The 22,050-nt window shown below is 38.9% G+C and overlaps 1 protein-coding gene across 4 annotated transcripts in view; it reads right to left on the bottom strand.

Annotated features, from left to right (window-relative positions):
* sox5 (SRY-box transcription factor 5) overlaps nucleotides 1-22,050 on the bottom strand; it is a 251,315-nt gene that overhangs the window by 140,928 nt on the left and 88,337 nt on the right. For 3 of the 4 annotated variants that reach the window (XM_044107512.1, XM_044107510.1, XM_044107511.1), the window contains exons 3-4: nucleotides 20,174-20,243; nucleotides 14,177-14,261 (exon numbers count right to left, since the gene is read on the bottom strand). The gene's annotated coding sequence lies outside the window, so the exon portion shown is untranslated. The remainder of the gene's footprint in view (nucleotides 1-14,176; nucleotides 14,262-20,173; nucleotides 20,244-22,050) is intronic. The other variant, XM_044107513.1, reaches the window with a different exon arrangement.

The following is a 22,050-nucleotide window of genomic DNA, read 5'->3' as shown; positions in this document are numbered from 1 at the left end:
GATGACTTCTCATATGGAAGCCAGTGGTGGACCTAACGTACAATGGCCACATGAAGACAAAGGACAGTTTATTAGGCTGAGGAGTCCCAGAGACAGATGGACTGAGGCTGGAAAAAAGGAAAACGGAGGGGAAGAGTGGCACTCTGCGTTCCATTGTGGCTGGACCCACATCTGGTGGCCATGTGTGACCGGAGCGCCGGGGCTAATGATGGGCTTCCTGAGGCCGGCTCAATTAGGCCAGGTCTCACCGGACTCCCAGAGAGAAGCAGAAAGAGAGATGACTATCGACATGCTGGTTACTGTTTGTGCGAGCTTGTGTATTTGAGCCAGTCCATCTCGTTTACTCACACGTATGTCCTTCTAAGATGAGTTTAGACGTGAATGCCTGCACAAGTGAGGTCTGTGTCAGGAGTGCCATAAAGCTAAGAGCCCACTGAAACAATCCTTGACAAATTTACTCTTATTCAGCATCTAAAATGACAACACATTTTTCAAAACCCATTAATAATTCTTTTGACCAGGTTAAATAGAAGTACCTTGGCTTAAAGTTCATCAGTGTTTTCCCTACTGTAATATAAGCCTGGCGGGCCACCAGACTTTACTTGCGCCCACACATGACTAAGCATTGTTTATTTGTTTGTTTATTATAGATTTGTTTTATACACCAGTAACAGAGGTAGCAAAGACAGGTTAAACAGTTCCTTTGGTGAAATGTCTGCAAGCACAATGGCAACATAGCATGATCAGTATGTGAACACATAGGGAGTCTGAGGTCAAGTGTCTTTTTTTAAATGACTAACTCCATGGCAACCGCCAGTCTTTACTGGTCTTTAGACACCTTAAATAGGGTAAAACAGCAGAAGTGCAAAAAAAAAGTATATTTATTTTAATTGTACTTTTTTAATATTTGCCTTTTTAATACTTTAGAGTTGGTGCTTATGCATTGTTGCTAATGTCTTCCAACATCATATTTATCAGGTCATATTTTAAAATGTCCTGTCAACTTTAAACAGTTTTTAACTCAAAACACAATGGGACGCTGGCATATCACATCATTATCACATCATTATCACCGGGCTTAGCAGTTTTCTGGGTGAACGTCTGGGCAATGATTTGATGTCTTAATGCAAGTCTTCCAACACCTTTACCCCAGATAGAAAACAATGAGTGAGTCCTCAAGTTTCTGCAGCCATTTCTATGTCCAATATGCAGTATGTGCGTGTGCACCAAATTAAATGGGTTCCTGCAAAAGCACGATCATCCGTCATTCCCCCTTTGCCCCTACAAAACACAGGCTGAAAAATAGAAACCAAATCAACAGAAAAGAAAAGCCTGTTTGTCTTTCTGAATAAAACGATTTATTGGGGAAATTCAATGCCAACTCTTCCGAAAATCACGTGTTCCTGGTCAGATGTGTATAATTAGCCTTGCATAAGCAATCACACAAACAAGATCTCGGGTCATTCAAGGATCTTAATTTCAGCGAAAGGACAGAACCACACCTACAGCGTATTAAGCTAATGTTTCAGACATGCTGTTTGCTACCCCTCAGCAATATCAGTGGTCATGAATTAATACTTGGACTTCCCCAAATAAATGATAAAAAAAGTACTTTAATCTGTGTAAATCATTTAGCAAACTTAAATGTAAGACTGGATGAAAAGACAGGAAAATAACATTGAATATCTAGGTTAAAGAAGCAACTAAAACAAAGCAGAAAACTTCAAAACCAACATGTTAAGATGTTTGGAATTTGAACTCTGTTTTTGCAGTAGTTTAAAAGGGATGTGCAAATATTTATGGATTTCTAAAACCTTTCTTAAATCTATGGCCACTGTGATGTTGCACCAAGGATTAATGTGTGATTTGTCTAATACTTGCATAGTTGATAACTTTGAAAGACCTGATCTGAGTTGTTCGTAAAAGACAGCAATACGCTTTCAAACATTCCACATTTCATGTTACAACCACAAACCTTAATGTACTATTTTAGGATTTTAAGTAACAACACCATAATTGTGAGTAGAGGCCAGTCCAACTGATGAAAAATACTGCACATCTCTTTGAACACACTAAAATATGGCAGAACCATGATGCCAATATATAGTGCCTATATACTGCAATTTAGTCAAAATCAGTTTTTGTTTTGACACTAAAGGGTGTTTTGCTTTTTTTTTTTTTACATACAATAAAAAGGGTAAAACAACAAAATGATGAATATTTTTTTATTGGCGCTGTATTTCTTCAGTGGGATTGGGGAATCTGGTTAAAGTTGATGACAATGATGCTAAATACAATGCGATCCAGGAAGAAAATCTGCCACGTAACGCTTGAGACTGTGGTGGGGGTTAGCTAAGATCTACAGTTTTCCTCATCTCTGATCTTGGCACTAAGCCAGTCAGCACTAAGGAAAAAGAATGTAAAAACTGTGAAATTCTGTATTTCTAGCACAAGAAAGTATTAAGATGAACTGAGTCCAGAAATAATCTCTTCTGCCCACATTCTCCTCTGTCCTGTTTCCCTTCTAACACTGAATCAATGGCAGTCAGCTGGAGTGTTCGATCCCCATCTGTGTCCAGAAGCTTCTTTTGTCTGGCTTTACAGAAGGTTTCTGTGGTTACATGATCTCCCTCTGTGGAGTGGAAGTGGGTCTTTAGTTTGAGAATCACAGGTTTCTGTCAGAACATCACCAGCCAGTGTGGGCACCATCAAAGTTGATTGTCGTGTGTCTGACCGACTGTAACCTTCCGCGCTAAGCTATTTGTATCGTTGTTTCTCAACAGGTGTCCATCAAGTGCTGAAGTAAATACCATCTGTGGAAAACTGAGAGCAAATCTACTAAGTTTGTGACACCATTGCCAAAGCTGGCATTCAAACTCAGACGGCTCTGGTGGATGTTTCACATAATGTGCTGAAAAAGATAAATCTTAACACCCTGACAGGCGTGATACTTCTCACACAACAATTATGACTATAAACAAGTTTAGATGGAACGTCGTGTCAGCTGTGCCCTGAAAAAGTAAGAAAAAAAAAGTACTATGTGGACTTATGTGTTCATAGAGCAGCTATATCTTTGCAACTCAAACTTCATCCAATTGCTTTCGACCAGATATAGGAGCTCAAGTCAATAATTCCTTAATATCGATGAGAAAGTATTAGTTTCACTTAAAACAAGACATTCTTTCGAAGGTTATGAGAGCAGCCATGTTGGCCTTTTAGTACAATCTATGCCACCTGTTGGAAGGCAACAGCAGCAAACCACTGCTAACCTCCTCTGTCTCCACAGGAAATGAGCGGGCAAATAAGCAGACAGAGATAATTACAGACCAAACAATGGCTGTCATTTCTGTCTACATCAACCTCCCAGCCCTGCCCTCCCACCAACAACACAGCTCTTTATTACCCGAGTCCAGTTGGTGGACGGCTGAATCCAAACTGTGCTGCACGGATCTGTTCTGGATCTGTGTATTTCTTATCTCCCTGCATACTTTGCTATTTGCAAAAAAAAAAACAACAACAAAAAAAAGCATGTTAACCTTGAGCTGCAACACAGCTTTGTTCTGTCGTCTAAGGAGGTATTAGAAGGATGATTAAGTGAGATTGATGGCACTTTAATTCCCCAACAAAAATAATGGCTCCCGCCTGTTGTTTAATCTTCAATCTTCATTACATAAAGAAGAAACTCAAGACAGTGTGTTTTTTAGCAAAAGAAGGCCACGCTGACAAAGGACATCATCAAGGATGGCATATTTACATGCCTAATCACAATAAATTATAATTGAAAGTCCAAAGACGAGTGGGGGAATTCAACAACATTCAGCCTGAAAGGAAACTGTTAACAAATTCTGAAGGTAAATCTTTTGAAGATGTTTAATTTTTCATTCTTCTCAGATAATTCAAACTATTTAGTTGCAGCTGAGCACCACCAGAATTATGAACACAATCTCAAATGACTTGCGTGCATTTGTTATTCATTCGTTTATATTGTCATAGCTTCTATTATTCAAGATTAAATAGACTTGTTACCATGACCTTCCTGCCAAATACCTTTCAAAACTCATTATTTTGAAGTAACAAAACTGGCGCAATAGTTATTTCTTAGCTGCAGTTAAATGAGATGGAGTACAAAAGCTGCTTAAATACTGTAAACTAGAGTTTACAGTTTTATTAGCAGTAACTTTTATTACCAGTATGTTTAAAAAAAATAAAAAATCAAGATCTTTGCCTCTTCCCTGCGGTCCTACTGCTATTTGGAGACAATACACTATGTGGTCAGAAATAACCAATCAGAACCAGGAGGACAGTCTTAGCACAGTCAATAATGCTTGTGTATGTGCTACAGTTGTGCTAATGGTGGGCAAACAACTTACCGTTACAGCAAAACAGTTTAGTCGGCTGCCATGTTAACTAGCTGGCGACACAGGCTCCAGTGTGGGGAATTAGCTGTAGCCTAGCAGAGAGCAAGAGGGAGCGTGTGAGCAGCATGTACAGGAGTATAATTGACAGCGCTAGGACTCCCCTCCTGGCTTTGATTGGTTGCTTTGGAGTGCTTTGGAGTTTCTGCCATCTGCAGAAATGCAGATGGCAGAAATGCACAAGAAGTGCACAAGAAGTCCTTCTTGTGGTCCACAAGAAGGAGGCGGAGGAGCTTGATTTTTTTCACAGATATGGCACATTTTGTATCTCATACTGTCAGAATGTAGTGATAGCTAAGAAATATGTAAAACAAACAAACAAACAAAAAAAAACCCACATATATTATAGTGACATACATATTCATCTAGAGAAAATAAAACTGAGTTTTAAACAGCTTGGGTTTGGTGCTGCCTTCCTAAACCAAACAAACCTGTATCATATTTTTGCACCAAAGTTGCGATTAGCTGCTAGCATTTTTCCATCGGATGATCAATTCAGCAAGTAAAAAAAAAAAAAAAGGCCAACAAGTGCAACCTTGGTTACTCTCCTCAACAGTGAGGTCAAAACAAAAGGTCGGCAGAAGAGCAGCAATCTCACAGTGGACAGAAGTTGTATGTCTTGCTCAAGGACACTTAAGGGTGGGTGCTTGCCGACATGCAGCCTGGTTCCTTCAGTTCCAGGGATGGCTCTTCACTTGCTGCAACCGTCTGCTCCTCTCAAAGAATCTGCATAAATAATGTGGATTTAACACAAAAGTGCACTGTAAACAAGCATGTAGTATGCTGTTAGCAAGATACAAGGTCTTGCATTTACGAGGAGCGCCTGAGGTTATTTGGTTTCACCGGAATGAAAGTGAAATTTCACTGAAATTTAAATAACAGAATTAAATGAAGGCTTCAGAGCACACACCATTTTCTACGCTGCTGTCTATATTCTACAGAAATATTATCTGTCTTCGTGTGATTATGTTAGAGGCCATAAGGGTCTCAGGCAAAGTCAAAGTGAATTCACCGAGAGGCTTTATCTGGCTCTATGTCTTCATTGTGAAAGCTAGCAAACAGGGTAAGGAGAATGTCTGGCCTATTTTCTCTTTCATAGGACTGAAAATTTGCTAATAACATTCACCTGTTAACCCAGGTTGCTCCTGTTTATTTGAAGTAGGTTATTTTAGCTAGTTACATTTCTTTGCCAGAGGATTTTTTCTTATTATTTTTTAAACCTTTTGCTATGCCACGACCCTAATTTGCGTTTTCTTTGTGATAGGCCAACACAAGACTGCTCAGAATTACAGACTGAAAGGAAAGAAACAAGCAACGAGAACTATATTAACAACTGAAAACTGCAGATTCGTTCAGCCTTTAGCGTCTCCCCGTCATCTTCCACTTACCCAAGATTGGATCAGAGGGCAACAGATTCAGAAAGGAACTCAGTCAACCAGACTATCAGGCGTGAAAACAGCAATCACAGGTCCACCAACACGTAGATGTCTACCTAATCTGATTAGCTTGGCAAAGATATTAATCAGAGAAGTAGTGGTTCATTTGGAGGAAGCACACAGCTCCACAGCATGAAAATGTACATTTTAAGAAATGCGTTTGTTAAAAAAAATTTAAACACTGTTTCATTTTGCCTCCACTTCACAATTACTACCGCACTGGCATATCACAAATACTAAAAAACAATACATTGACAATTTTTATGTTTCGATTAATGACTGCAAGAGATGAACTATTAATACAACTAACCGCACATGCAAAAAAAAAAAAAAAAAAAAGTAGTCCCACAGTGTTGTTGCAACATATGGTTTAACATAACCAAATGTTTTGTTTTGTTTTGTTTTAATAAATGGGTGAGGTTAAAGGCACATGAAGACTTTACTGCAGACTAAAGCTGACCCTCTGTATAATCGGGACTACAGAAGGAACAGAAACAACTCCTTTAATCTAGTGCATCTTTCGCTGCATTTCAGTGTGATGTCTGACTTCACAAAGAAAGGTCAGTTTAGGTGGGTGGAACAAACGAATGGGATGCACTGGTTCGCCCCCTTTAACCCTCCCTCTCTCTCAGTTGCTTCAATTTGTGCTTTGGTGTACAGTTACAGTTAGTTTATCGACCATTAGAGCACAGTCAGACTTCTAAGTTTTCTAATAGACTTGTGTGTTTGTTGTGGTGGTGCGAAGGAATGAATGATGAGGCTTTTTTTCTATCTTTGAAAGCTGAACTGGAAAAAAGTTAACCAACTTGCCAGAAAATTTAATTGTGTCTGTCAGATTTTTCTCTTTGTTTCCCCTTTTCACTCTTATTTGACCACTTTGCTTTGAAATATTTTCCCAAGAATAATATACAAAGCCGGACATCTAAGGATCTGCAGACCGACGGACGAATGCACGGGCAGATCTTTAAGATTGTGTGAAACTGAGACAAATCTGGCAGGACTCATATTTTTGCAAGCGCTGTTTGATTTTTCAATGCCTTCCCACACTTGGGAAATATTCAAAACAAACCCCATACTTTTACAGACTTCCAGTCTGTGTAGCCTAAGCTAGCCCATGCTCCAAACTTCAGCTCAGCTTCTTAGTGAGACAAGAGGCACTAGAAAGAAAGCGCTACAGGGGAACGGAGAACAGGGAATTAAAGGAAAACAACACTAAAGGAAAAAGAAAGAGGATGATGGGGGTCATTGGAGGTAGAAAAGTAGAAATGAATGCATCCTCTGTTCTTCCCCACTGTCTCAAACAAGGCCTTGGTAAACAGGAAGTGCAGCTGCGCTCACTTTGTCCCTGTGACTCTGTCTTTCATCTCCTGCACCTCCCTCCTTGAAATGTCTTAAAACATGCTTCATTTATACATATTAAAAAAAGCACGCTGACATAATTTGATATTTTCATTTGCGAATACAACAATGCTAGAAAGGGGACAAAAGAAGTGATACCAGGACATCTAAAAAAGAATCTCTCGCCTTCTTGCTGTCACATGGTGAGGAGTCATGATAGTTGGCAATCTGGACACGCAGTTCCCCTCTGTGGGCCCTAATCCCCCTATTTCTTTAAGAGAGAGGGAGTAGAGAAGAGGAGAAAAGAGGCATTGTGGCTCGAGACAGTGCAGTAAAAAGAGGAGCGTACAGTACCAAATTGAGGTCGCGGCAAGACAATGGCTGCCCTTCACTGGCTCATTCACACACGGTCTCCACACAGCTCTATCAAACGCCTCTTTCTTTTCTTCTTCCCCTCTGTTCTGTTCTCTTTCTTTCTCTCACGTCCGCCTTTCTTCCCCTCATCACAGAGGGACAGGGGATAATGAAATTCCCCAGGCTGTTTTGGGGCCTGTTGGAGACAAGAGGCTCTCTCTCGTTCCTGTCTCAACAGACACCTTTTTATTAACTATATTCAGCACTTTCCAGTAGCTCCACCCACTGATTTTGTTTTGGAATGAAAGTTTTTAATTCCACTCCCTAAGGCTTGGTTTTGTGTTTTACACCCTTAAAGTTGAACAATTCTCAGTATCACTGCCTGAACCATTGATGCTTCTAATTGGTGTTCACTTTGCCTCATCTCCTAACGTAACATAACACAGTACCTGCTGCTGTGTAACTGGTTCTTTTGAGTTATGTAAGCTTGTGAACCTGTTTGGTACTAGTTGAGCCAAAGCGTAAGTTGAGCCACCCCTTGTTGTTAGGAAATAGCAGAAATACATTGATCATGTGACCAAATAGTTTGGAGGAAGGCATCATTTAATGAAGCCTGAGAAGGTAAGAACCTCATAGGTAAATTGGCTAGACTTTCATTTCTTAAAATACATTTTACACTCTAGAAAGTGAATTTAATTTATATTGTGATAAATTGGTAAAAGGTACAAGGGTCAAGTTAAATATATGAATATCTTGGTAATTTCTTTCCTTAATTTATTAAATGTTCGTGAAATTAAAGCAAACAGTCGTCTGTAGCTAAGCTAACTATGATGAATGGTTGATGATCTCACACAGGTGAAATTGACTTTTTCTCTCTCCCTCTCTCTATTTTTTATTTTTTTTTTGAAAACCTGATTTTATCATTTTTATTGGCAGCATAGTAACAGCCACAGTGGTTCTTGTCTTCCTTACTGCTGCTGAACACCGTCAAGCGCGCCAAGCAGGAACGAACCATTTCATGCAGATCCAGGGGGGAGCTCAGGGCAAATGTGAGCTTTTTGGTCTGGGAGTGGTAACATTTAATTTCTACTGCTAAAAACATTTTTAGAAAACACACTATAGTTAATTTTGTAATTGACAGGGTCCCATTTTTTAAAATTTCTATGAGCAAAAAAAAATAAATAAATTGTGGAGGGCCCCCTGTTGGTGAGGGGCCCTTAGAATTGCCCTAACTTTCCCCCCTATATGGTGCCCTTGGATCCTAAATATGAAAAATATCTCATCTTAGCTCAGCCTCCCTAATCCTCTTTACTAACAATGCACTTTACAAAACAAAATGTCTGAAGCTGAGACAGCTGTGTTTGAAGAGACAGATTGTGTGACAGTCCAATCTGTGGCTGGGATACTAAAACTGAAGTACGTCACTAAACTTGCCAAATTCAAGTCACAGTCAAAGCAGTTTATCTGGATAAGCACAAATTAGCGTCCAGTTTAATTTCAGGACCAAGCTGTAATGAATGTGGGGTGACCTCTCTGGGCGGAACTATGTCATGCAGCCATTGTTTCCGCTCTTGTGGCAAGTTGGCCCAAAGCTGTAGCATAAGGCCCTTGACATCCGGAAGATAACACTTTGATTTAAGTGGGTGTCTGATCTGATCCAGTGCATGTTTGTTAGGGGAAAAAGACTGTATGGTAGTGTTGCCTCAGGAACGCAGTGATGAGGAGCTGTGCAATTAAGCTCCCTTAAATCACTACTACTCTGATTTTGCTTTTCCTTCCAATTGTTACAAGTGAAAAGGGAGACCCTCAAGGTGCTGTCCCAGGACCTATATTCGTCACTATTTACATAAATATTGGGCAAAATATTTACAAATCAACTTTTCATATCATGCCAGTCCTGCTCAGGCCTCTAAACTCATCTAAACATCTGCAGCTACAGCTTTTTATAACTTCAGACAAAGAAATGTCGGCTGTGTATTAAATTAAAAGCTGAGAGATCAGCATGATATAAGATGGTCAACAAATTTAGTTGACTTACAATTTTTCAAATTCTGTGAACAATACTGAAATTTATTACCAATTGTGGCCTGTAACTCTCCAGCGTTTACTTGAACAAAAAGTCAGTTTGACATCTTCATGTGCTTAAGGTCTTAATCACTTATGTGTTTATATGAAGAGTTATTTGTGGTATAATTTCTTTCCATGTGCAAAGTAACACTGTTGTGCTCCATCAATACTGAAGTGGGGAAGAAAGTAATTAGGTTTAGGACACTAAAGACATTGTATAAATTATAAAACTAAACTTTGGCTTCAAGTTCCTGTTACACTGAATGAGTTTGAAGATATGGTGACATTGTTACAAAGAACAGCACAGTGAAAGAGGGAAAGGGAATCACATGGGTAAACAAAAGGTTATAAAATATAAATAACTAGCTTCTCTATATGTTATACCACAAGTACCAGGTGGGGTAAAAAAAACGGTTTAGACCCCTAGAATTACATTACAGTTTCTGTCTGTCAGGATCCATAAGATGGGAGATATTTGCATTGTTTTCCTTCTACCTAATAATTCATTTAGTCTAACACATTTCATCCAAATTAAATGTGTTTACTTGTAGTTTTAATCTGACAACATGAAGAATTTCAACACGTGCAATGCACAAAATTTGTTAAGTTTGAACAAAAAAAAAGAAGCATCGCTTACATAATTTGTCTTCAAGTGCCATATGCAGACAAAATGTATTAAATGTTAAATGAAACTCATTGAAGAGACTTCTTACATGAAGAAGGAAGACACAGTTGTAAAATGGAACCATCTGTCTTGAAAAGGTTAGACAAATGTCTTATTCATTAAGTCTGATTGCCTATGGAGTGCTCACAAAGAAGAATTGGACAGTGAAATGTGATCTTTTTCTGCTAATAAAAACATTCATGGAATTCACATTTTCAAATGAAGTCTAAGACGTTTAGAGACCAAAATTACCTTCGGGCAACTCGGGTAACAAAGGCTGATCGTCCTCAACCCTAATTTAGCTTGGCAAGCCTAATCGTTCAAAATCGATCAACTACAGAATCTATTGGTGACATTTAAAGGGTTTATTGTGTAAACAGGAATTGGTATTGTTACGCAAACCCCAGAAAAATGGGGTTGAGCGCGTGATGGTCTTAAGGTGACAAACATGGCTCCAGTGGAAAAGAAGTCGCAACAGTTTTGATAGTCAAGTGCCGTTCTTCAGAAAACAACGTGTGTCATACCAAAATAAAAAATGACCGGGGATGTTTAAATTGTGGCACAGGGTCCATTTGCTCACATTATGTTATTAGGTTTTGCTTTCATTTTAATGTAAATATAAATAGGCTCACAACCAACCAGCTGGTTTTACTTGAAAGCAGATCTTGGCACATGAAACGTAACTAAAACAACAGTCATTTTTAAAGAAAGACTTACCAAAACCCATTTTTCAAAATGTTGTTCTAAAGTAAGAAACAATCCAGTTGATCCAACAATTTAAGAATTCATGTGCTTTTCTTTTGTTTATGCAAATGTTGAGGTTCTTATATTTACAAATCTCTTTTCTACAAAAATCAGCATTTAATTTTGTCAAAGCTAGTCACTGCTTAGTTTAACATATGAGGTAAAACTTCACAAAAAAAAAAAAAAAAAGTTCTCATGTTTGTTAAAAGAAGACGACTACATATGGAGACTGAGATCAACTTCAACCTTTTCCCATGTGGCTAAAAGTTTGATCAAAAAAGCTAAAACCAAGTGTGACGGTAATTGCAGACCTCATTTTATTATTTAATACCTTTGTTAACAATTAACTTCTGAAAGAATTTAATCATCTCATGACGGCAGAGGTTTGCAAACGCTGAACGAATTCTCCGACCACAAACCTATTAGGTAATTTCCTCTTTAATAAAACAACAAGGGCTTTATAAGGTCTGAGGTCATTCATTCATCAATCACCTTATACATGGTTAACTTCATTGTTCGGGATGTTTTTTTGTTTTTTTTTTATAGCAGAACCTCATAAAGGGAGGTCTACACAATGGTTAACCAGAACCATAGGGGCTGCCAAAACAAGAAAAGTACACTTTGGTGGCATTTCAGTTGTCAGTTTTACGTGTTACCTGATGTTTTATTGCATTGATTTGTATCTGTATGCGTTTTAGAAAACCAGAAAGCAGCACCTGCACTTGACCGTCATGATTAACTATCCTAGTTATTTGCATAAACGAAAAAAAAAAAAAAAAAAAGGAGACAATGCTTACACATATCTAAAATCCTCACGCCCATCACCCTCTGTGTTTCTGCTTTCAAGTAATTACCGGTGAACTTATAGTAGGTGGTGACCATTGTGTAATGTCGGCTTAGCGCACAGGGACGTTGGATTTATGCACGCTCAGCGACCTTTCTGATTGGGGTTAACAGCGGCCTCATTTGCATGAGGAGATGGGGTCTTTCATTAGCTTTGGTAGCAAGACCTCAGGTGTGGAACACACATACCTGGATGTCTGACCATGAGTCATATTATTAGGGCTTTCTGTAAGTCAGATGTCCTGCAGGTCACTGTATGTTCACTGTTTTATATCTAAAACTTGGAACAATGGTTTCAGGTTTAGTCGACTTGAATTTTCTTTTCAAGATTTCCTCGGTTTTGTTACTTTTGACACGGTACGTTTATTCATGTTGGTCTTTCTTCAACATTCAACATTCATTCCCATTACAGCCGGTTTCATTTTGTAGCAGTTCTTTTGTTCGTTCCCATTTGTTCCCTGCCCTTGAGTCATACGGTTTCATTACCTTACCTGCTCCGTTTTAAGTCACTGACTCACTCAGAATATTTCTACTTTGCTTTTCTTTGTTCACTGCTTGTCCTCAATATTGTTTGTAGCCATTGTTCATTTAATAGTGTTGAGATCATTTGTTTTCTGTCGCAAGTTGGTTTTTCTGTCTAAGATTTTAATTTTTTTTGAATTGTTTAAAAGTGACCTTAAGATTTCAAATTGCATGGCACCACTTTATTCTGACAGTGCCTTCCACCTTGAACTTTTCACATTTTATCCAAATAAAATCAAAAGTTTCACAATCTTTTAATTGGAAGTAATGTAATAGACCAGCTGTCAATTACACAGACCACAGGTACAAATATTCTGGTATGTGTCTATAAGCCCTATTCTTCTTTTTAAAAGGCTTTGCAACACTAATAGTCTCTACTCACTGTGTTTTAGACAGAAAATAAGCCAAGTGAGGAGACATACAATAAAGCCTCTGGTTAGCGATCAAACCTAGGCCTTTTTTTTTTTTTACATTCAAATAAATAACTTCCTCAGCAAAGAAAAATATATATGCTCTCCTGCAAAATATAATCTCTATCCAGAATCATGCGTTTATTGTGTGACAATTATGTTAAGGTGTCTGCAGACGTGTAATTCTAAGCAGATATCTGTGATTTACTTGAAAAAACGTAAAAAATAAATAAATAAATAAATAAATAAATAAATAAATAAATAAATAAAACATTTCTTGATATAAGTGCTGAGAAATGCAAAGGTTTGCAAGCGAAATGTTATTGAACAGCATACTGAAGATGCCCTCAGTATAGAGAAGCAATAGAATATAGTCATGCTACAAACTGGACACTTCACTCACTGACACCTACAAATGCTCTCATACACACACACACACACACACGCACGCCTACACACGCTCACACTGTCCCTTTGCCGTCATGTATAATTCAACATGTGGTCGGGTGGGCAGATGCTTCATCCCCAGGGGGTCCCATCATGCCTTTGCTAGAATGAAACATTTAACAGCATAGGACAAAATGGAACATGCTCTGTGAATAAAGGGGAAATGGTTTTGGAACAACACATACAACACACACCGACATGTACCCTTACACACCCTTTGCCGTCACAGCATTGCTTTTAAGATACAACAAACTCAAATGTTCTCATTGGGACTAACCTGCGTTTAATTCAAACTAAAAGATGACAAGTTCATTTTGCGCTTCGTCACAAACTACAGAATTGTGTTGCGGATACTTTCGAACACACAGTGGAGAGCAGAGAAAGATCCTCACGTCTCCTTCAGCAAATGACCACGCTCTCACAAACAGGCAGATATCTGTATCGGTCACCAAATAGTGTAATCCAGAACGCAGCTGTAAGACTGCTTCTAGAGAGTCCTTAGAGATCCTCTACGGAGATACAATATGTTCATATAATGTCAGTATTGCTCTATATTCAACACATGATAGGACAGAAAGGAGGAAGCGGTGTGTGTATGCGTGTGTGTGTGTGAATGTGTGCCAGTACTTGATGGAGCAAAGAGAGAGAAGCTCTGCAAGTCTGAGCAGATGCTGGTGCTTTGAATATGTCTGAGCGATGGAAACAGCTTAGGAAGGCCTGGAGTGAGTCCAGGCAGCTGTAAAGCGTGAATATTAATGTACTGTAACCTTGACACAGGAGAAGCTGCTGGTACTCATGAGGAGGCGCCTTATGACATCAGACAAGGGGAGAACAACTCCTCCTTCATGTAACACACACACACATGCTGGAAATCTTCATCTCCAGCTCTTCAGAATATAATCTGTGTCTCACATCGTTCTAGTCTAAAAAGCTCACCGTCTTTTGAATCTGCTTCGTCTCCTCTGTCACCTTTCTGCTCTTCTGCCTCAGCTCACCATCTGCGTTTCTCGTTCTCCTGGACCTGAAAGGATGTTTGTTGAAAAAGGTCGTCACACCTACGGTACCAGCCAAAGATATTCCCCCTTGAACTTTTTCCAATCGTCACATTAGTACCAAAAACATTAATATGACGCATCTGATTGTCAATCAAACAATCAAATACCCTCACTTAGGGATAGTTAGAATGTGGAAGAACAATTTTTATTGTTTTTAATGTGGAAAAATCTGTATGAATAAACAGTTTTTAGATCCACCTTTTGGTGCAATTACAGCTGTCTTTTGGGAGAGTTTTCCACTAAAACCTTTGCCCATGTAAAATAACTCAAACACTGTCAAACTGGTTGATTGGTGAACGTCCATTTTAAAATCAGGCCATACATTCTCTACTGAATTTAGGTTTTGTAAGCTGTTCCATTGTGGCTCTGGGTGTTGGTGTTCAGTCATTTGTGCTGAAACATCAACGTCCTTCTAAAATCTTATTTAGCATCTAAGCACTTTTTTTTCCAAGAATGTCCTTCCATTTAGCTGCCATTTCTACAAAAATCATGTTTAGGGTGATTGACATTATCATCACACATGACCTTTGAGTCCATCCAAAAAGAAAAAAAAAATTCAGTTTTGGTCTTAGAGCATGTTTGCTGTATCTCCTAGCTTCAAACAGGGCTTCTAACGACTATGGCTTTTTTCTACAAGGACCACTTTTTAAGTGTTTGACTTATAGTTGCCCTGTGGTACAGAGCCTCTCACCTCTGGCTTTGCAGCTCCTCTAGAGTTACGATTGGGCCTCTTGGCCAATTCACTAGTAAATTTTCTCCCTGCTCAGCTTGTCAATTTAGGAGGAAAGTCATGCCTTAGTAGGTTTGCTATTGTGCCAAACCATTTCTATTTTCAGAACTAGACTTAACTTTGAGTTGAATTAAACAAATGGAGCAATCGGGGGGTTTCTAAAGGAAACTGGTTGCACATGGTTTATTTAGGGAAATCCCATTAAACACACAAATACCGACGCAGGTCACATTTTTCAGATTTTGAACTCCATCTATCATTTGCTTAGCGACCATTGTGTCTGTCATATAAAAGACCAAAGGAAAACATTGGTCTTTTATATGACCAATGTATAAAAGAAATTGGTCATATGTCTTTTTGTGGTTGTAAAAAAAATTTACAACCACTAATTTTTTGTCAAATTTGTGGTTATAAAAAACGTTTAAAGGATATAAATATATTTATTGGGCATTGCACATTGACGAAACTGTTCTAATTAACCCCTAAGCAGGAGGGATGTAACATCGAAGCAAACTATTAGCACAAATGAAGGTACAATAAAGTACTTTCAGCCAAAGGTAAGGTAAAATAAATGCATCTAACTTTTAAATACTAAGAAGTTTAAAGCATTTTTTGATTAGTAATAAAAATAAAATTTTATTAACAAAAAATTTCATTCAGTTTAGAGTTACATCATAATCTAAACTTCTACACCTAAGAGGCATTGGCAGTTTTGCCAGAAGCATTACATTAAACATCAGGTTTCTGAAACCCAACCACAACTGAACAAGGCGTCAGATGAAGCATCTAAATTGGCCCAAGAAATATCTTAAGACAGGTTCACAGAGATTTTAGGGAGCGATGAAATGAGGAGGTCTCTTGACAGACAAGATGGTTTGGTTTCAGTAACAGGCACATTTCCACTTTGAGTCAGATACCAGCAAGGTAGAGGTGGGATGGTGATGTGGGCTGGTATTATTAAAGATGAGCTGCTTGGACCTTTTTGAATTGACGCTCGACTTAAAATCAACTCCCAAACCTGCTGCCAGTTTTTACAAGATAAGTTCTTCAAGCTGCCCTTCAGAAAGAAGCCTGAATCTTTCAAAGAAAACGATTTTTATGCATTTATATAACTCTCAAAAGTAAGACTTCCCTAATAGTTGTGCACACAGTGCATCATGCCAAGAAGTAGGAGGTGATTCCATAAATGTCAACTTTAACTCCAACGCTTTTGCAAACCAGGTTATCTTTAACTGAAACCAGCAGAAATGTTTTATCCAGCTGTCTAAACCCTGACCCTGTCACACCTCTGATTTCCTGTCTTTAAATCTCACATTCATCCACTTGTGTTTATTTGACTCATCTTTATCTTAATTCATTATACAGCCACTCCGGTTTTAATTCCCTCCAATTTGTCGTCGTCCTTTTCATTCAAATTGTCTTTGCTTTCATTTCCGTCTTCCCCTCCTGTTCTCCTTTTCTACCCTACTCCCATCTTTATTTAATTTATTTGCCCCCTCCACTGTTTCCATCCATTACTCTGTTTTTCCCTGTCATTTAGTGTTGTGCGCAGAAATCCTTTTCAACTTCTTCTACCAACACCTTGAACACCCCCAACCCCTGGTACTCCTACCACCTCTCTCATCTTTTCCTCTGTCCTTGCTAAGCACTACCGTCATTCTTTTCTGTCCTCCCCCCCCCCCCCCACCCCACCCACCCTTGTAACTGCATGTGTATCAGGGAACACTCCAAAACTCGATTTTCCGATCTTATTGTCCTTCCATTCTCCATCTCTCTTCCTCCTCCGCGCCTCCCCACCTCTCTCCCTCCCTCTTTTAGCTCACTGCCAGGCTACCACAGCCCAAACTGTTCGGCTGCAACTGTTCCAAGCCCAATAATTACAGCTTGTCAGAAAGAATTAATTTTCTCATTTCTCATAAAGACGTGTAAAAAATTACCATGTTATTATAACGCTGCCACTCTCTTGAGGCACCAAACGAAAACCAAATTTAATTTCGGAAATTCTTCCCTCGCACATTAAATTAAACACATAAATAAGAGTTTTGGAATTGGGGGGAAGCTGGGTGGGGGGAGCATATGGTCGTTAGGCCAGCCCCAGCTCTGGGTAATGGCCATCGTAATGTTTTGATGGGCCCAGCTATTGGTAAGCACCAATACATTTGCATGATCACCGTCACGGCAGGCGAGCGAGCGTCCAATTAGCTCTCACATAGGCCTGGACAATGCTGGGAGAGAGAGGACAGGGGATCTGTTTGGCATAGGAAACGCACAACACGATATGGAGCACAGCTAATTAACAAGCACGTATGGAGAAAAACATATTTACAACGGGGGGGAGTCTCTAAGGGACAAGTAGCCTTTCATGGAGGATAATATCCATTGAGGAAACATTTACGAGTTAAAGTACAGCAAGGCTTCACTTCACTGGTACAAACCCAAAAAACAAAACACACACACAAAAAAAAAACATGGCAACAGACTACACATTCCCTAGAAAAACAATCCATTTCAGTTTTGGTATCAAGTTATGTAACAGTTCTATTAACAATATTTTGGTCTCCTTTCATCTGTGGTGAATATATAGCAGAGCTATTGGAATTTGCAGACTAGCAATAAGGTAAGTGTTTTTGTTATTTTAGGCAAGCATTACAAAATCTTATTTCTAAGGACACTTTTTTTTTTTTGGCTGCCTACAGGTGAAACCAGATACTTACATACACTGTATAAAAATGAATTGTGCTTAATTGAGATGAGAAATGAGAAATTTAAGCGACATAAAAACTCAGATTACAGTTTGCAAATCATCCTCCTTATAGAAACATGTTGTGTGGGTTGATTCAATTACTATTGAAGTTTTCCACCATAACGTCCATTGTTAGATTGTTAAGAAAGAGGGGGGAGTGTCCCCTAAGAGACCCTGTAAACGGTGAAGTATGGAAGCAGCAGCATCATGACATTTTAACTGTAAGGTTCCTTTTTCTGTTTTGAAAGACCTATATGATTCTAAACCTTAATTTGTTTTCAGCGGTCCTTCACATTTTTTCCCCACATATTTTCAGATTATTTTATGCTCTATTCTATAAAGTAGCATGCCATTTTCACCCATTTTAAACCTGCAAAAACCCACAATGAATCAATGGCAGAGAAATCTTCAGTGGCCAGGCTTTATAGTGGAACCAAAAAATCTAGACAGACAGGATGTTTATGAACTCACTCTCCTTGTGATGAAAAAAATATTATCATTTAAAATCATTACAGATTTGGTAATACACACGAGTTCATTTATTGGTGAGTTTGTTTCATGTGGATTAAAATGAACATATCTTGTGTTGTCATCAAAACTCCTGACTTAAAATAAGTCATTGGAAGAAAGAAATCTACAGAAAGCATATTCCTCCCTCTCTCAAAAGTCAATCTGCTATTCCGTAAACAACTAATCATCAATATGTACGACAATGATGCTGCTGAAGGTGTTTGATGCTGCTGAATTACTTCAGCGCAGTAATTAGAAGGTCAGATGTCCTGGAAGTTTGATGAATCCGATTTAAAACGCCAGCGTCCCTTTACTGTGATGGGGAACTCCAAAAAGAACAAAATCTCACCCCAACACAGATGAATAAGGTGTCCCATCTGACTCCCTGGTATGGGAAAAACAGGGACTTTCCCTGCCTGCAGCACAAGATACGCACATGGCACACACGCGCACACACACACACCATTACCAGGGACACGCATAGCAAAAGGTCACCTCGAGTTGACACACATGCTGTGGGCAGAGTCATGGTTGATCTGACAAGGCCACGGACAAACACTCGTACATCCGTATGCATACACAGAAATGCTACAACACACAAACACACACACACGCACACACCAATACACACGCAGGCGCCGGTCAGCGCAACCAGTGCCAGCTAACTTTCCCCAGCAGAGCAGCAACAGGGCTACAATCTGTGATTATGATATTGCCTTGACACGCGCACTCACTGGACTTCTTCATACGCAAATATGTGCCGACACATACTGTACACACACACACACACACACACACACACACACACACGCCAGCAATGACACTGTTTCCTGTTTCATGGTCACTTGTCTTGTTTCTAGTTTTGTTGTCACTGTTCTCTCTTCACTCCGGGCCTTGTGCTCCACACAGAATGAATCCCTGCTTTTTGTCATCACAGCCAAGTGATGACTTACAACTTTTATGCCACAGCATATAGAAACACTCACAGCTATTCCTCAACATGCTTTTTATGATTAAGTAAAAGTTTCAATGATAGAAAAATGCGGCTGCATTATATAAATGATTCAGTCAGCAGACAAAGAGCCAGAGCTCTGAAGGATACAAGTTCAAAAGGTCAATCTGACTCTGACCTGCTCTCGTTAAATCAAACTGTATTATGTGATAACGTCTTTTCAGATTAAGATTTGGTAGCTTCATTTCACATGCTAATGAGCGCATTACTCTTTCCTGTATAATCAAATAGAGTTTACCTAACATTTTCAAGAGTAATTAACTTTTAATACGGATATATTTCAAAATGCCCTCAGCCTGGATACTTTAATAAATACTTTATCATATTTATTTAGATTTTCCCAAACTGTATGCTGACTGGCTGGTCATTTAGTTGGGAATAGAAGAATATTTTAAACTGTGATTTCACCGTAAATGGTTTGACCCAATCAATGGTCTCATCACGAACCGCAACATATTTATTGGGTTTTCGTGTGACAGACCAACATAAAGAAGCGCATCATGAAAAAAGAGCCCCACATGGGCACTCTGGAGGAGCTGACGAGATCAACAGCTCAGGTGGAAGATTCTTACAAAGGAACCCAAAAGCATATTGGAAACGAGCAAAAACAGATGAGACCAAAATGTAACTTTTAGGCTAACATACAAAGCACTCTGACAGAAATATAAGAATGTGCATCACTCTCAATGCTCCAATACAATAATAGCAATAACACTGTGCAGTGGGGATGTGTTTCTACAGCAGTAAAATAGGCATTTATGGTCTAAATCTGAGTAAATATTAAAAAGTTATGAATGTTTTTGGAAGTTATTGTAGGAACTTGATAATATGGCAGCACTTCAAAACAAATATTCAAAGGTGAAGTATTTAATTAAAGCCTTACCAGGAATTGATGAATGACCTCAAGAGAAAAATGGCAAAAAGCTGTTCCTGTGTACAGAGCCCTTTCACTCCTGGACACAAAGAAAAACAAAAAATACAGTTATTACTTTCAAGATTCCTGTGTGATTGTGTCCAATTAGAAAAATATTGTTATTTTATAATTAAGCAGATCTGGTTTATGACACATGGTAGCAAGTCAAAGAAACTAAAATAAAATCTAAGAAAATAAGTCAATATAAAAAAAAAAAAAAACAACTTTAGAAACTTTTACTTTTTTAACTATTAGCAGCGATTCTGAAACTTTCAGTTGTTAGTAACAAACTAATAGGACCCCAATTTAGAGAAGGCAACAGAAAGCAATTATAGGATCCAGGACTCTTTGCGCCCTTCTTCTGTAATTCCTATTCCCTTTCCTCCTCCTAACTCTCCTTTTCTTGCTCCCTACATTCCTCCCCCCCTTCTTCATTCACACCAGAATTTTTCCATCTATAAATATCAACAAGCGACTATAGGACTGCGTGCAAAAGCACACACACACACCAGACTAAACCAATGAACACAGTGGCGTATTGTGCCAGCGGAGCCAATACACACTTCCACGGCCATTACTCCCCATGGAAACAGGCGAGTGTGTTCGCGCACACATGTGATGTTGACGTTGTACCCGCACAGTGGCTGCTGTAGACAATAAGCTATTTCAGGGCCAAATCACTGACAAAAATCCATTTTTCCACCCCACTAAAAAAGATCAGGAATGAGGGTGGGAGAACGAGCGGGATGGAGAGAAAAGCTGGAATCAAATGAACAGTGGCGCACATCTCTCTTAAGCTGGATTTATCTCTGTATTTTGTCATCATTCTAATTTATTCCCCCAACCTGCTTACAATTACCGCCTTTTCAAAACTCATAACGGAGGCTTGTTGTTGTTTTCAGAGAGATTGCGTGGTATCTGCGGATGAAAGAGTGGGGGACTTGCATAAGGTGGAAAAGCTCCTAGTGTACTTTTGTAGATTATCCACTTGATACCGATTCATTTTCTCCCTCGCTCTTGTCACAGTTTTGTAAAGGAGGCGATGTAGGACAAACACACACACACACACACGCAAGCAGTACTGTAGAGGAGTGTAGAGGGATGGGAGTGGGCTCATCATCTTTAGCTGTGATTACAACACTTGGCAAGCTCTCCCCTGCCTGTTTGCCTGTCTATTGCCTTACAAATGGATTAGTAAACCCTGTTCCATTTGTGTGTGTAGCTTCGCTGAGATTTAGGCTGACTTACAAATAACACCAATCAGATTTGGAAACAGCCGTTGTGTAGTCTTTTCCGGGGAAAATACTGAGGGATGTGATGTGGGGACATCGCTTTAGTATCATTTGTACTGAATGTACTTAGTTTGGAAAAAATAAAAATAAAAAAATATAAAAAACTGTGTATTTTTGTGTGCACATACAACATGAGGGGATGTGTTGCAAAGATCTGACATGTCCTATAATAAGGAAGTCTGCTTTAAACTTTTGGAGTCAGTCAGCGGTTAATCCAAGGGAGGCCTTCTCTTTTATCCCTAGTTTACAAGTAATATAGAGGAGAATAACACAGATCAGATTTAAAAAAAAAACAACAGACATTTAGTGGAGAGCACTTTTAGTAGACAGAGATAAATATTTTTGGCATACTTGCAGCACATTGAAGCAATGAAGAAAAGTAACTCAATGAAAGGTTAGTCTCCATTGTCTACATGATTGCCTCTAGTGTGTGACAGACTAAACAAGACTGCAAAAATGTCTACTGCTTTGTTTGTACTTTCAAGAGACTATTAAAGCTTATAGCCTTAAGTATTTTAAATACCTTCAAGTTTTTGGTATTGCAGTACACACCTC

Source organism: Gambusia affinis, linkage group LG23 (assembly GCF_019740435.1).
Source record: "Gambusia affinis linkage group LG23, SWU_Gaff_1.0, whole genome shotgun sequence".
NCBI lineage: Eukaryota > Metazoa > Chordata > Actinopteri > Cyprinodontiformes > Poeciliidae > Gambusia > Gambusia affinis.
Note: the sequence above shows the minus strand (reverse complement) of the source record. Positions and strands in the feature narration are given on the sequence as shown.